The sequence below is a fragment of the Cygnus atratus genome, chromosome 11, assembly GCF_013377495.2.
Source record: "Cygnus atratus isolate AKBS03 ecotype Queensland, Australia chromosome 11, CAtr_DNAZoo_HiC_assembly, whole genome shotgun sequence".
NCBI classification, from domain to species: domain Eukaryota; kingdom Metazoa; phylum Chordata; class Aves; order Anseriformes; family Anatidae; genus Cygnus; species Cygnus atratus.
In genome coordinates this window covers 13,358,676-13,365,553 of record NC_066372.1, presented here as the reverse complement: position 1 = coordinate 13,365,553, position 6,878 = coordinate 13,358,676, and positions in this window count along the sequence as shown.

Here is a 6,878-nt window from a genome sequence, read left to right as displayed (position 1 = left end):
AAGCCTGCACAGAATTAAGCCTGCACAGAAACTATAAACATGTCAGTAATGATGCTAATACCGATGACTGCTCAGACCCTCAAATGCTCTGCCTTTCAGAAAGCTGAGCTCTTCTAGACCCTTTCAAATAATCAATAGTTTGTGCTGATTGTTATAGACAGTAAAGCAACACCCGATTGCCCCAGACAGGACATGGATTGCCTTCTGCTGATACTTTCACCTGTTAAACCCATAAGGAGTCTCCTGTCCCTGTTCATGAGCGTGGGGAGAAGTGCTGAGCCTGCCCAAAGCCCGCTGCCTTCACAAAGCAGTGGGAGCAGGACCATGATAGCACGACTGCGTTTAATTGGCAAGGCACTTTAATGGCTATCAATAGCAACAACAACTAAACTCTGCACCAGCAGTTCAGCATACGTCATTTTGAGTTTTCACAATAAAACCCCAGAGCACCCATTCATCCTTAGCAGACTTGCCTTTGTATCAATTTGGGACTAGATTCTTGGCGTGCCAGGGAATTATGCATCATAATGACTTAATCAAAGGCTTTCATAGTTTATTCTAGAGCCGAGAAACCTTTTTAAACCCAAATGCAGATGGAAGCTTGGACCCAGCAGTGAGTGCTTTGCTCATGAAGTCAGAGGAGCTCTGCACAGGCTGACCCCCATGCCTCAGCAAAGCTCTATTGATTTTGGTAACTTCATCTGTGCGGGGACATGAATCTATCTACAGGGAGCTAAATGAAGCCTAAAGTTATTGATTTTCAAGGGAAGAGAACTTTAGTTAAAAGACCTCTTATGTTTTCTTAATTATTCCTGATTTTGACATATGACATCACAGCAGATTAATGATATTAAGGAGTGACAGTAAATAGCCAGTTTCACGTGATTTAGTGCAGCAAAACTAAAGAGAGAATGGGCTGACTGAGTTAGACAAGGTTTTTATTTGCTCTGTGTGCTAGATAACTGTTAATCACCTAATGAGAAATGCATATCCAGTGACCAGTGCTCAAGCAATGTAAATAATAGCAACATCCTTGGTTCTCCTTTGCCCTTAATCTCCTTCTGGAGGCTTGACAATAAACAGCCATTCCCAATCTATTTTGCAACTTACAGCTCAGCTCCAAAAAGCCCCCTTCAGAAGTAATTAGTTTGCTTTACATCCAGCCTTTATATTCGTGAGCTAATAAATGGCCAGTGCAGCTCCAAAACGAGTTCGTTTCTCTGGCTGCCTATGGGGATTGGGGGAGTTGTTGTCTCCGGGCAGCACAACTCAATCGGCAGCTGAATGCCTTGGCAGGGACCAGGGCTCTCTACAAAAGGTGGCAAGCCACAAAATCTGAAGTCTTTATACCCTGCATAAAAGTCAGCATTCACATGGTCTGGCAGAACCCTTCGGGTCTCCGAGTTTCAGTTTCCCCATCTGCGGGATGGGCTTCTCCAAAACATTTGTTGATTCAGCAAACATTTGCCTCTCATGCCACAGCTTTCCTGCATGACCTTGACAGAGCTTCTAGCCTCTCTGTGACTCACTTCCCTGCTTCTAAAATAGAGGAAATTAGAGCATTACAGTCAGGTGTCTGTCTTTTGCCTGTATTTAGCAGCCTTCCCAAGGAGGCTTGCCAGGAGAAGTGCCACTTATGGTGTCACTCAGCTGGTTTGGGGCACACTAGGATGCCAAGGCCTGGGCTGTTGGTGGCAATGAGTCTATGGTCATGTGCCCAGCAGAGCTGAAGCAGGTAAGAGCTGACTCAGGTGAACATCATTTCAGCCATTTGCCATCTGCACGTGAGTCAGAGCTCTAGTATTTGTTTTCTTCTATTTTTTTTTGTCAGAAGTCAGTGGTGTTATTTGTTTGTCCTGCACTGGGGTCTTGATCTCTGCTAGGCCTATGTGCTATTTTTAATAGAGTAGCCTAATGTAGCTATAGGGTGAGATGTTGGTTTGGACACTTGTGTGTGTTTGTTTATTGGGTCCTGTTTTTATCCTACGTGGCCCTGTGGATAAGAGAGAGATCTGCCCTAGAGGTGACAAAGCTGTAGGACTCATAATTCTTCAGACGTGTGTTTTGGTCAAGTCCCCAAAGACGGAGTACTTGTGAGGCAATCTGAAAGACTGCTCAATCAAGTCTGTCTCTTCAAATCACTTCTTTTTCACAGTAAGCCTTGCTGACTGTAAAATTATTCTATTAAACTGTGTTACTGCACTTTGAGGTGATTCATTTTCCTGTGCATTGATCTTTGCTCCAAGGTGCTTTCTTCTGAAAATATTCTTCCTTTTTAACCATTATATAGAAGCTACTTTTCATAGAATTTGGAAATTGGTGTAGAACTTTTTTAGTTTTTCCTCTGTCGTTTGCTAATAACTTCTGGAGAGCCAGCTTGTGAGTAGATTCCTCCTCTGTCGTGGCCAGATTCTTTGCAGTGTTTAGTATACTAAATTAATTTGTGTAGTTCTCCAAAGGAGTTTAAAAAGGTAGATTTCATAAAAGGGTAAAATATTTTTGTAAATGAAAAAATAGTTCTGTCAGTATGTAATGTTTTGCAGATGGAAAATTGGAAGTAATTGTAACAGCAATAAACTACCTTTATAGTTAATTAACTTGTAATCTAATAGAAACTAATCTCTCTTAGAAGGTAAAACACAACACACTTGCATGATGTAGTCAGGTTTTCTGTTAGTGGTATCCAGCTGGATGCTCAACAAAGAAAAGACTGGGATTTTATTGTATTAATGCCTTGCCAAATAAGGCTCTACCACGGCCTCCAGTGAAATCAGTAGGAGTTTTAGGTACATCAGGGTTCTCTAGCTATTATGTCTCTCTGAGACCTTAATGTTTTCTTCTGAAAACATCCACACAATCACATTTCTTCCTTCCTGCAGATTCAAGACCTGTTCCTGTGGCCCTGTGTATGTGTTTTGCTGTCAGTGCATCCTCCTGAGTGGAAAAAGGCAGCACCCCACTGCAGGACCTGGCCTGTAAATGCAGAACCTGGCCTGTAAAGGGGCTTCCTCTATCCTAAGGAGTTGTGAGCACTTCCATCACCTTCTGAGGGAACAGAGCTGGATGACAAAGTGGGATCTAGAAGCTTGCACTGTGGCATAGAGCTCAGCGTTAGCAAACCTCTTCCCTGACACGTGGCAATGTTAACGAGATAGGAGTGCTGAGACAAATGTTTACAGCCCCAATAATACACTGCAAATGGTGTTCTGCTGTGAAAAGTGACTCAGTAAAAATGCCACTTCCAAGCTGCAGGATTACTGGCTCTCAGTAAGGCCAGACCAAATGTGCTCACTTTATAAGCAAAAATGCTTTTTTTTTTTTTTCCTTCCCCTTAGCAAACAGCCATAAAAAGGGGATTATGCTCCAGCTCTGCTGCCCTATACCATGCGTAGTCATTTCCCCCAGGCAGTGTTACAGTCATGGCTTGGTAGTGTTTGTCTCTATATCTGTTACCTGGGCGTGAGTAAGATCAAAATAGATTCTGTCTGATAAATATTTAAATAAATAAAAGTGCTTATTTGAATCAGATTATCTAGTCTGCCATATTTATTAACACAAACCTTATAATTTCTATTAGGGCATCCTTATGTATAGCTCATAACTCCCAGCTAAGACGGGCTCTGCTAGCTAGATGAATCCCCCACAGCTTTATCATTTCATTTCTTGTAATGGTTTTGCAGAGATCAACAATTCAGAATAGGGGCTCTCAGTCACGCTTGCTGATGACTAGCCTTGCAACAGCTGCTGTGGCTCCTTCTCCCAGAAATCATTCCCTCCCTTCTTCTGTCCTGACCCTACTGCAAAGGCAGCTCGTGAAGCAGCATCTGAACTGCTGCAACTTGGACCTCAATGGATCGAGGAGGACAAGCAACATTTAAAATCCTCTTCAATACCCTGAGTATAGATGACTTGTGTACTTTTCTTTTTAGCTATCAGAGTGATGCTGCAATAGGATTCAAGGCAGGAATATTGTAAAGCATCTTTCCACCCTGAGGTACCCGTTTGGCTTTCAGTGAAAGCTTGTCCTCTACCACTGATACCAGGGTATATTTTGCAGCAGGTTCAGTGGTTAAACAATCAAAATGATAGACGAGGAGTTCTCTGTCAAAACCAAGTAACTTCACTGGTGTTGTCTTTCTGGCAATGTCTCTGTACTTGTATGAGTCAGGATACGGTGACAAGATAACTGTAGTCTCTTACTCTAACAATGCTGATATCGCTGCCATCTCCACCCCTTACTGAAGTTTGGGATTTGGGTACCTGCTGCCATTTAGGTTAGGAAGAATACTGAGTCAGCAAAGGCTCACCCTTGTTATCGTGGGTGAATGACTGCATTGGTCACTGACTCTTAAGGAACGTGTAGAAATTTATTTCAAGGAGAGTGGTTGAGTTATCAGCTTACAAAGGACCGATCGATACCAATCAGTCTCAGCTATTACAGTGCTTTTAATTTGGCACATTCCTCTTCTGTCATACAACATCACAGGGTTTCTTCTCATTTGAGGAACCTGAAGAGAGTATTGACTCTTGACTGATTAAAAAATCTGTGAAGTTTTACCTTCAGTTTGTCTATAGCATCTCTGTATAGACAAAGCAAACTGTTTAGAAGTTGAAAAGATTAAAGCAATTCTGTGCAGAGATTTAGCCATGGATGTCTGGCTGTATTAATGGGAATCCCACTGCTAAATCCCTGTGCACCCTGCTACATAATTTGCCTAATGATTTTGGTTAAGCAGAGAAAACAAGCACCATCTGAAACAGCATTTGATCTACTATGCCTGATGTGTGGGAGCCAGAGAGAAGAGACAGCACTGCGATGTGGATTCCTTGTTCTCAGTATTGGGATTGAGAGAGGGAGACTGGCCTGGAGATAGTGATGTCCCAGGAAATCAGTGCCCTCTCTAATAAATCCTGAGCCTATAGCATGAATTCCCCCTTTATCCTGCTTCTAGGAATGTGCCTTTCTTACCTCAGGTCTCTGGGTCCAGGCCTTTACCAAGGGGAAGTCTCAAGCTGGGTTCCTTGCTCAGCAATAGGGTTTGGGGCAGGTCCTCTAGTTTGCAAATTTATTTGGTGTTGGATCCAGTTTGGACAGAAAGCTCTTTTCACATAGTGATTTTTTCCTATGACTTCCTGTTATGTAGACCTCAGTGTCGGTGTATACTGCTTTGGTGCTTCCTATCTGTCTTTGGTAACATTTTTTTCTTAAATGATGGTCTGATCGGTGATCTTCCCTTGCGCTACAGCTCCATTCAGACAGTGGTGGGTTATACAGGTAACATGATATGGACAGTCTGTCAAGAACTATCTGCTGTTTCAGACAAATCTTTCCATTACTACATATAGCAACACGGTGAATGCAGAAAAATAACAAAACAGAGGAATTTCTCACTTTCTCTGTATTCAACTCTGATCTTCCCATCCTTCAAGTAAGTGTCAGAGCCAGCCCTGACACAGAAGTTAGAGCAGGCCGTGGGGATGCATTAATGATGCAGCTCTAAGTCCAGTAGAAAGCTATATATCCTCCTACCACCTTTAGGGAAGATTCACTGTGAATTAAACAGCACGGTATTATCTGCATTACAACTCAGACATCAGCAAGGCGCCTACACGTCCCTGGCTGAAGGCTGCCTGTCATGCACCTTCCCACACCTCAGCGCGTGTCTGGACTGCAGTGAGTAAAGCTGTTTGTGCCAAAGTTCTCCTAAACCAAAGGGAGATGGGCTTCACAAGTCACCGGGCTGCTTAGGAAACTGTCTAGAGAGACTTGTGTGCTGTTAGAAATGAAGTTTTCACTTCCGAAGGCACAGTCTTGTCCCTGAGTTCTCCTGGAAATGGTGTGATGATGGAGAACCTGATGCTGGTGGAGCAGCCATCGCTCTCAACTGGTGAAACCTGACCCACAAACATTTTGGGGCTTATTTTCACCACCAACAGCACATCAGCTCTCACATCCTCATCAAACTCCAACCGAAGTAATTAGCTTGAAATTTCAAATGGTAATATTCATTGCTTCGTTACCTCCTGTACTTGTAACACTGTGCAGGATGGCCACCTCCTCTCCAGCTCAGCAGCGATTACCTTCCAGCAAAGAGAAAAGCAAACAAACAAACAAACAACGCTATCAGCCTCCACAGCACCTTGGTTCTCTTCAGGATGGATGGTGTAATATAAATGTGGAGGATTATTTAAAAACCCATTGTGAACACTTCTGGCATATTAGCCATAATATTAGTCTGAGTGTTTTATTTGGCCATAATCCAGTTCTTTTGTCGAGATACAGTACCTGGTGCATGTGCTTGCAGACGATCCGATTGGCTCATAAAATAGCAGGATGGCAAAATTATCAGGAAAAACAATGATGTGTTTTTATGTTGCTGTAAGTTATGGATATGTAATAAAAGGGGGACATGGAGTTCTTGAGCCAGTGAGCATAAAGGTGAGGGGTTTATTGCAGCCGTAAGTTCTGAAGTGTGCATTTAATACAGAATGATATTTAGCTGCCCAGCCTGATTTTTGTGTACTGGAGTAATGACAATAAATGTGAACTAGGTAATTTAGGAATTAAGAAGTCTAGCAAGGCAATGTTTCCTCTGAGGTCACTGAAGAAAGGAAAACAATGTGAAATGTTTCCAATCAGAAATAAAAATGTAAGGGCCTCCATAGGAGCACTAATGAGACACTGGCCTGAATTCATTCCACATGTGGTTTATTTGAAATCTGAGGAGGTATCAAGAGTTCACTTCTGGTATTTGAACAACATAGCCACAATCCCACAATTACAATAGAGCTTAGTTTCTCTGAAACTTACTTTCTATGTGCAGTCCTTATTAACAGATCTGCAATCACTTCACAAAGGATGCCTCCAAGGTGGAATG